Raw genomic sequence first — 10,528 nt, forward strand, 5'->3', positions numbered from 1 at the left:
GTGTGGAGATGGGTGATGTAATAATCTTTACCTTACCTTTTAGCTGCTGTATTGACAGTATTATTTTATCATCTATAATTATTTATAATTGTTTTAAGGATGTTTTTTAATTATGCACAGTGCTATTTTTCTATAAAAAGAGGTGCCAGCACTCACCATGAACACCTCCCTTGTTCTCTAAGAATGGCAATGGTGCCAACCTGAGAGGTGCTCTAGCTGAATTTCAAGATGTGTTTCAAACCATTCTCAAATGCACATGCTTCCTTTAAAAAAAAGTCAGGATGACTATACAGCATTAAATCATTATTTGGAATGGTCCAGGCAGACATGTTTTATGATCTCACATCTTAAGTATTGTTTGTTTGATTCAGATCCTTTGGCAATGAAGCACTGGGTGGAAAATTATTAAAATATGCTCCAAGGAATGGCTTGATTTATAATGCCACCTTCCCTTTAATTTAATCAAACTTTTTGGTGTTTAAAACATAGCCAATTAAAAATATATTACTACTTTTCATTAATGAATTTCTATATAAAATTAACATTTTTAAACATGAATTCTTAATATATTATTACTTAATATTTCAAAAACATTAATTTTTTAAGCACAGATTTTCCTTGCCTAATTAACAAAATTTTATTCATGCATCCCAAATGTGTCCAAAACAAAAGTGACAAAATTTACCACTTTTGGTTGTTTGAATCATAATTCAAGGCAGTATCAGATATATATGGGAAGAAGAAGAAAAGGTTTTAATTCTTATTTCAGAACTATTAAAAAAACTTTTCAGTGAATTGCTTTAAAATGAAGGGGGCAGGGAATCACATTTGCTGATCTTTATCCATTTCAATCCAGACATCACGTGAATCTTGGTTGTACATGTGTTTCAGGTATGTAATCATATATTCCTAGCATTCAAATTATAGTACCGTAATTGTCTCTGTGGACAACTACGGTAGTGACAGCATCATAATGTTGATTGTTGTTTGGAACAGTGTTGTACAAGTGCCACGGGGACTAAATGAATTGTTCCTCTGATATCCCTGATAACTTTCAAGGTGTTTTGTCACCCTGCCACTAGAAGGGATTTTCACGGGAGCTGAAAGAGCCAAAGAAAGTATCCAACAAAGTCATTGTGTAAGAGGAATGTTTCCTTGCACAATTAAATTTCCCCTCCTCTCCTGCCCTGCACTCCCAAATCTGCTACCTCAACCCTCCAGAGCAGATAGGTTGCTGATAGTTTAACATGTCTGTGTGCTGCCAGAGCTTCCTTTGGCTGTTATGAGTGTTTGCTTGTTTGCTTAGTTTTATGGTGTAATATAATTAATTTGTGTTTTTAATAGTGTTGCAAGTTACATTTCAGTACAGTGGTACTTTGATTTTCGAACTTAATCCATTCCGGGACTCCGTTCGACTCATGAAACGGTCCAAAAACCAAGGTGCAGCTTCCAATTGGCTGCAGGAGCTTCCTGCACTCAATCTGAAGTCGCAGAAGCCACAGAGGGCATTTGGCTTCCGACAAACTTTTGCAAACTGGAACACTCACTTCCAGGTTTGCGACGTTCGGGAGCCAAGCTGTTCAAGTACCAAGGTACCACTGTACATTGAAATAAACATCCATATTTGTGATTACAATAAAAATCAATTGTACTGTTGAACAAGCCTAGATTCATTCATATTGACTACACAAGGGCATAACATGTTATGCTTGTACTTAAATTTGTATGTCAGACAGAGGACCAGATCTAGGTCACAAGCTTATATGCTGACAAACCATAGCAGCTATGGTTAATCATTGTCTGGGGTCAAAGGAGCAGGGGACACAGACTTGCTGACAAAGGGAAGGGCAAAAGTTAAGTAATGTAAAAGACTTCTTCATGCATTTGTATCCATGCCCTTCTCCAAAGGAACACAAAGTAGCATACATCTAGTTTCCAGGGCATCTTACTTCCAGGCCAAATACTGGTTAGCTTCAGAGATGGAATTTCCAGAGCATGTTCTGGGACTTGCTGTTCTTGATACACTGTCAGAGTAACTCTGTATTTAGTTATGGAATTCTCCCTACAGTCAGAATATTGAAGGACTATTTTTATCCTTTCTTCTTCAACCTGTTTTTCTATTACTTGTTTTCAACATTTCTGCAGCTCTAGAAATTTTCATTCAACTAGCAGAAAATGGTTTCTGCTTTCTGCCATTGGTATTAACATGTGCTCATATTCTTTGCATCACTGAACTATTTCTAGCTGGATAGCTAGACAAGGAGATAACTTCTCTGCCAACATGTCTTTTGAAAAAGCAAAGCAAAGCAACATGAATATTGGGCTTGGACAGTCTTTTGCACATACCAAACACTAAAAACATATGCTACTGCTGGATTCATAAAAAAAACAGAATTTAATGCCAAGGGCAGGAAAATTACTCATTTTTATAAACTCTGCATCCATTTTTTTTTATAAACCACAAGGGTGGAAAGGTACTTTACAACTGCAATTTCTATCAGACATTCATCTGTTCATGTTCTGACATCACAGTCCTTGGTACTTATAATACAAACAAAACACCAGGCCAATAGTTCAGATTGTATTCTCATTGACTGGTGTATAAGTAAAAAAGAAATACTGCCCATGCTTATTGGAATTATAATGAAATTCTATAAATACAGATGAGATCAGAATTGGCCCACTATTCTAACTTACTGCAACTTACAATTCTTGAAACGAGATCTGCTTAACAATACCATCTGAAGTGAGATTAAGTCCCCTAACTAGTTCAAACTAGTTTTCTCCTTCAGAAATCAGGGGTAACTGAAAGGGAGGTGCAAATTTACAGAGAGAAAGAGGTTCCCGGGGCAGCTAGAGCCACTCTTTCCCTATGAGCTAAGAACTAGGGGGACTGAATGGCCCACCTTGGATTTGTGAGGGATGCCCCTGGTACCCACCATCATCCCAATTTGATTTGGGAAGAAGGAAGATCAGGGGAAAGTGCTGCTTTGTTCTAACAATAGTCCCCTGTTTTAGGAAACCGGAGACTCATCTATTTTTTTTAATTCATCTTTATTCTTTTTGCACACATGAAAAAACAATACATACCCCCCCCAAAATATAAAATACTAAAAAAGAAAAAGGAAAAAGGAAAAAAAAACAAGAAAAGAAAAAGACAAAAAAGAAGAACAAAAAAAATCTAATAATCTCATATAATCTTCATAACATTTTAGACTTCCCCGGTTCCCCCCTCATTGATTCCCTATTTCAATTAATCAAAAAGCAGTTTTCACAATATTAAATAAGTATTAATTAAAATTTCTTCTCTAATTATCACCATTCAATTCTATCTATAAACTCAAAAAAATATATATCCTTATATTCTATTAATTATATCTCCCCTTAGCTTAAATTTTACCAGCAATGAAATTCCATTTTAATATTTCCTCATCACTCATAATCTTTATATACAATCTAATAACAATTCATCCCCCCTTCCCCTGGACCCAGATTCCCCAGATGTCTCAGCGAATTCCATATTTCCTACCAGTGTCAGACTTTTCCAATCAATCCAGCCTAAAATCATACAATTAACCTTTTTAACCCACCCCCACCCTTTCCGAAAGCTTCCACCAATATTTTTTACACCAACTCTGCTGTTTCCCCACTTCTCTTGCTACTTCCCAACACCCTCCTTCTTTCTTCCCATTTTCCCAGAGATTTCCTTGCACTCCCTCTCTCACTGGGAGTGCAATAGTCCCCCCTGGTTCTCCCTTGAGGAGTTCTTTATTCAGATCCAAGTTCTGTTCCACATCTCCCACTTGTGGAACATTCTGCTAGCCTTCTTCCTCCTCTTCTTTGCAGCTTTTAAGTTCTTCCAAATTATTAATACTGTCTGTCATTTGTGATTTTGCCTCTAATTCCTCCGAACAGGTCTCTTCTCTTTCCACCTCATTTTCCTTGCTGCACCGTGCATCACTTAATTGTTTATTAATTTGTCGCAATTGCTTATTATTCTTGACCAGTTCATCTTTAATGTCCAAAAGTTCCAAATAGATCTTTTGCCAGTATAAGTCTTGTGATGATGTTGAGTCTACCATCGGTCTTGCCTTCTCAGATCCCATGGGAAAACAGGAGATAACAAATCAAATGGCAGGAATCAAATTTCCAAATAGACACCATTTTAAGTCCAGTTCTGGCTATTCCACTCCATTTTAATTCTTTCGTTATAGTTCCAAATTCTAATTCACAGTCTTAAGCACCTCTTCAATATCTCATTATAAATTAATCCAATCCAATTGATAATGAAATAATCCAATCTTGAAAGCAGCAAAATTATAATGACATCCCACTCATCTATACTGTGTTGGATAAATAACTCAATCCACAATATTTTCTTGCGTCAGGAAGCTGCCCATAAGGATCTCTGTGCCAAACAGGTTAGTTTGGGGGTGAAGGGTTACAAGGTAGAGTGAGTTCAGAGGGGCTAAATTCAGAATGTCTGAGAGGCATAACACATCTGATATCCAGAAAGACATTATGTTTTCAGCTACCTATAATGTGGAAGTAAATGAGTTTTCTTCAGTTTTTGGAAGAGCAGAAATATTTATTTATTTATTTATTTCACAGAGTAACTGCTCCTTATGTTGCTCTTATGTTTCTTATGACATTTTGCTCTTTTTTGTGAACGCAATTTCCTAATTTATTTATCTAAGATTTGTACTGTGAAAAGTACTTAGGAGCCTTACTGGATGGAAAGGCAGTATGTAAGTTTCAGAATAATGCAAGCTAAGTATTCCTGATTCCGTTGATGAGAATGTATAGTTCACAGGAAGTAAATCAAGCCCAGCTCTACCAGACGTCAGACTGAATTTGTTACTATTAAAAATTTATTAACATTCTGCTTTCAGTTTATAGTGCTAAGCAGTATAAATTGAAAGAAAAAAGATTAAAGCAGTTAAGACTATTTTGTGAGGAGTATTTTGGCCTAGTACATTCTTAACTTTAACCTCCACCCACTCCCAAATGACTAATAAATTTCAGTTTTTTAAAAAGGTACCCAGAATTTATATTTTATTCTAGAAATATTTTCCAGTTTACAATGTAAGAGGCTTTATGAGAAGTTGCTCAGAAAAACTAAACTGCATAGTCTCTTCTAAAATACTGAACGAAACTTCACCTGAGTTTATCAAATAAATATGTCCTTCAGATTCCACCAGTTGTGCTGTCAGCTTTCTAAATCCTAGAAATCCTCACCCATAATATATTTGTGATTGGACAATAATGATCATATAATCAAAGCTTTCTTGTTTTCTATCATAATGTGTATAAGCCTATTTTTCAGGTACTGAGTTCAGGAGAAAAAATGGATCTGAATAGCAGCCATCTGAAAAGTCCCAAGACCACTACATGGTCTGGCCCTCCAGGCAAGAGAGATGACCTGTATATGTAGTGACATGTCTTTTCCAGGAGGACTTTTCCATCAGGAGCATTGATCTGAGAGACAAGATGGAACTAAAGGCTGGAGAAGATAGTTAAGACAATTTCTCAGAAGACAGTCCAGGGAGATGTGGCAGATAATTAGCAGTTCTGATGGGAATAAAAAAACAAGGAAAAGCCTGTAAGAAAGGTGAGCAAGCCAAAACATGCAGTGCAAACCAAGGAGTTTTTGTGCTGCACAAAGTCTGCTAAAACAAGGATGAAGTTTGAGGGTATAATCACAGTGGGATAGGGTGAAGAAAGGCAAACCAATAAACATGATTTACCATATTTTTCGCTCCATAAGACGCAATTTTTCATCCTAAAAAGTGAGAGATGTCTGTGCGTCTTATTGAGCGAATGTGTGGTCTCTGGAGCCAAATTGCCCAGGGGTGAAAAACAGATTGTGCTTTTTCTTTATTTTTAGAAAGAGCTAAAGGCTAATAAGAGGGAAAGAGAACCCGCTCAGCAGCTGATTGCAAAAGATTGAGAGGGAGATAAGAGAAGCTAGCTCCCTTCCCAGCCCCACCCCCTTGCCCAGACCTCCATTGTTGTGTTTCCCCAGCGACATGTGACTGGCTGATTAGATTATCTGTCTGGAAACTGTAGAAATGGCTCCCTTTCCTTTCCTTTCCTAAAGAAGCTGCAGAACTGTGAGTTGAACTCCATAAAAGCAGATTTCCCCCCCCCCTTGCAAGGTAAGCTGCACAACTTTGAGCTGATGCTCAAAAAAATGGAGCTTTCTCCCTTTGCAAAAAAGCTGCACAACTGTGAGCTGATCCTCAAAAAAATTGGAGCTTTCCCCCTTTGCAAAAAAAGCTGCACAACTGTGAGCTTATCCAAATAAACCCAGGGCTTTCCCCACTTTCCTCCTCCAAAAATTAAGTGTGTCTTTTGGTCAGGTGCATCTTATGGAGTGAAAAATACGGTAGGTTCTAGGAGCTGTTAACAAAAGCAGTGGCTCAGGGAGTTCCATCCCTCACTTCTCCATACTCCATTTCCCTTCCTCAGCCTAAATATCCAATTTTTTTGTCTCCTATCTAACTGGGATTCAGTTAGTAATTAGCAACTGTTATTCAGAGGCATACCACCTCCAATAATGCAGTTCGTACATTGTCATGGTTAGCAGCCAGAATAACTTTATAATCTGGCTCCCTCACCCTGAAAGCAGAGATGAACGCCACAACCCACAGTTGAATTTGACTGGATTTAACCGCCCAGGGATCCTTTATCATCAATTAATTTACCTAAACCCTTTTAAAATCATCCAAGCTGGTGGCCATCACTACATCTAGTAGGAGTGAACTCCATGGTTTAACTATGTGCTGTGTGAAGAAGTATTTCCTTTTGTCTGGCCTAAATCCTCCAACATTCAGTTTCACTGGATGTCCCTGACTTCTAGTATTATGAATGAGAAAAATATTTCTCTTATCTAATTACACACAATGTATAATTTTATACACCTCTATCATGTCCCATCTTAAAGGTAAAGGTAAAGGGGCCCCTGACCATCAGGTCCAGTCATGTCCGACTCTGGGGTTGCGGCGCTCATCTCGCTCTATAGGCCGAGGGAGCCAGTGTTTGTTCACACAGTTTCCGGGTCATGTGGCCAGCATGACAAAGCTGCTTCTGGCGAACCAGAGCAGCACATGGAAACGCCGTTTACCTTCCCGCCGGAGCGGTCCCTATTTATCTACTTGCACTTTGATGTGCTTTCGAACTGCTAGGTGGGCAGGAGCTGGGACTGAGCAACGGGAGCTCACCCCGTTGCAGGGATTCGAACCACCGACCTTCTGATCAGCAAGCCCTAGACTCTGTGTGTCCCATCTTACTTTTCTACTAAACTAAAAAGTTCCAAATGTTGCAGCCTTTCTTCATAGTGGAGTTGTTTTTGTTGTTGTTTAGTCGTGTCCGACTCTTTGTGACCCCATGGACCAGAGCATGCCAGGCACTCCTGTCTTCCACTGCCTCCCGCAGTTTGGTCAAACTCATGTTCGTAGCTTCGAGAACACTGTCCAATCATCTCGTTGGACTCAAATATAGGCACATGGAGGAATCAAAAAGAAAATCTCTTTCAAAAGCTGGTGTAGGTCAAGGTCCAAAGATGTTCCTGGGTGTCCACAAATGTTCTCCACAAACCTAGACTTTCCTAAATTTTCTTTCTGTCTAAAGCTCTTCATGCTGTATAAAAAGTTAAGCATTAATGGACTATGTTGAGAGCTAGTGGTCCCAAAAAGGAGTTTCCGAAACCTTGCCCATGTAACCCCTTTGATCATATCTATTACAGGTTAGTATCAAATAGCAATGCACATTATTTTTCCACAGCACAGAATGTGTCACAACTGGAATGTGAGCTTTAGACGCATATTCGTAATCAAGTTTGACATTGTCTTCAAAAACTGTTTTGAAGTATTCCATCTCAAGGTGATGCTGACATTGCACAGATACACTTGTGGAAAACTGAACAAAACCTTTCTTATCCCACTTTAAATAGGCCCAGTTTCATGTAAACTAAAGTAATAACGAAACCATCCTGACATTTACTTTGCAAGGAAAAACAGGGCTAAAGAAACTTGTTAAAATAAAGACGAATATTTCAGACATATTTTATACATTAAGAGAACACAAATGTGACCAAACTATTTTTTTTAGCCAGTGAATCATCTTTTTATGTCTTGCCAGCTGGGCAAGCTAACAAAAACACAGCCAATGTGGCATGGTGTGGAAGACCTCAGACCTCTAATGGGAAAGTGGGGAAACTTAGGTACATATCCCAGCACAACCATAAAACTCACATTAGGTCAGTCACAATTTGTCACCCTAGCTTATCTCATAGGGCTATTGTGGGAATAAAATAAGAGCAGACTTCATAGCTACTGCCCTAGTCGCTTGGAGGACTGGAAGGACAGAAATCTAACAAACCAAAATACATAGCAACTGGTTTAATAAAAAAATAAAACAGTTATGATTTTCCTCCTTCAAGATTCCCAAGGTGACTGAACATCCAACACATCAAGCTCCTCACTTTTAAAAGGACACTGCATAACATTTACAAATATAGTGAATACAAAAATGAATGCCAACATTTCTAACAGTGCTAACGCTGTAGCCACTGAGATTATTGTGAAGATATCAATAGTCTTTAATTAAAGCATGCCAACTGAAAATTAGTATTTTCCCAGATGTCTCTGGTGATATTCTAATAAATCTGAATAAGGATTTATTACTACTGCAATACAAAATTGGTTTTAAAATTACTGTAAAATTACACAGTGATTGCTGAAGCAATAATAACAAATTATAAGATAATGTTTACCCATTTAAAGTATTGATATAACTCAAGGCATTCACATCAGACTCATTAGATTTAAATGTTGTCAATGAACTCAAGACTATTCATAAGCAGATGTGTCTTATTATGTAATTCCTGAAATGTTTTGGTGTCAAAGGCTGAATGCTTGTGAAAGAAAACAAACGAAACACGATTTTTTAATAAGAAAATGCTGAAGTGGATACAAATATAATAATGACCCCATGAAAATAACTGAAAATACAACATCATTGGAAACACATACAACTAATATTTATTCAGCTAAATAATTGCTTAGGTTTAGGCAGTTAATAACTTCAAATTCTAATAAGTTTTAGAGAAAATAATGTTTATAATGCTTATAAATACAATGAAGACAACTGTCTAACAGGGAGCAGCAGCAGAAACAGAACTTACCTAGCAGAAATACTGAGATGTATGGCTAGGATCCAAGACCTGCTGATGCTCATGCAAGAGGTTTGTCTGAGTTCAGTGGAGTTGACATTTCATGGAACATAAGACCCATTTACTATATCAGAATCTCTTTTTTTACATTCCTCTTGGTTTCAAAAGTCATTTGCCATGTTATTGGGGTGTGTGTATGTGTGTTGTTGAAGAGAAGTAAGTCTGGGATCACAGAATTAATTTCATATTTTTACAGACAATATTGTCCAATAACACTTTAAAATCACTACTCCTAAAGGTTCATCCTTACACCCACCCACCCACCCCACTTCCGTTGAATACATCTGTTTCTAATATTACAGAATGTCTTTCTGTGTTTGTTCCCCCCCACAATTCTTCTATATTTATGGTTGTAAAGGCATTAGAGACCACTCATTAAACAAAAGAATGCAACTACTCATGGTTTCAGATATGTAGTTTACTGTGCCAAGCCACTTCTTTGTGCATTTTGCTGACTATTATAAAAATAAATTGCTATGGGTTTGAACTCCCATATGAAGCAAAGGGTAATTTTTCCCAATAACATTAGAAGAGCCTGCTGGATCAGGTCAATGGCCCTGTTTCAGACAACCAGAAAGCCTGCAAGGAGGACCAAGTGCAAGAACAATCTGATCTACTAAGGTTTCTAACAACTTGTATTCAGCAGCATACTGCCTCCAACCACTAGGCAGAGCACAGCTACTGATAACCTTTAGCGCCATGCATTTGTTTAATGCCATCTACATTGGTGGTCATTGCTGCCTCCTGTGGGAGCGAATTCTGGAGTTCAACGATGGCAAATGCGGAAGCAGTAGTGGGTGAGATCAAAGTTCAGCTGGTTTTAATCTGATTTATTTGGCTTCAGAGTTTGTTTATTATTTATTTATGTATCAAAATATATACCAATATACCATGAAAATATAAAAGCAGATTTCAAAAATATCTGTATATAATCACATAATAATTTAAAATCAGAAACAGGCCCGGCTCTAGGTGTAGTCCCGGTGGCGTAGGGCGCCGGGCCGGCAGGGGGGCGCTGTGCGGCAAAGCCGCGCAGAAGCCGTGCTGCGCGCTGCGAGGGCGCCGGCGCAATCTCCACGCCTCAGCGTCAGGGCGCCCGACCGGCTTGAGACCGCCCTCATCAGAAACTACCAACTAGCCCTTATGGAAAAATCTGTTCTTATCTGACCGTGCAAGTTGTGCTAAATGTTGCCTTTTAGCCACTGGTGCAGTTTTAGAGTCAGTTTTCTGCTGATCCCACAATTGCCTGATTTATTGTGGGCAGGCATACACATCCTAGAGTTTTTAAGCTCA

General features: G+C 38.3%; 1 protein-coding gene across 3 annotated transcripts in view; it reads right to left on the reverse strand.

Moving 5' to 3' along the window:
- The window catches only part of CENPP (centromere protein P), a 154,515-nt gene that overhangs the window by 16,819 nt on the left and 127,168 nt on the right, over positions 1-10,528 (reverse strand). The window lies entirely within an intron of this gene.

This window comes from Zootoca vivipara, chromosome 2 (genome assembly GCF_965207765.1).
Source record: "Zootoca vivipara chromosome 2, rZooViv2.hap1.1, whole genome shotgun sequence".
NCBI lineage: Eukaryota > Metazoa > Chordata > Lepidosauria > Squamata > Lacertidae > Zootoca > Zootoca vivipara.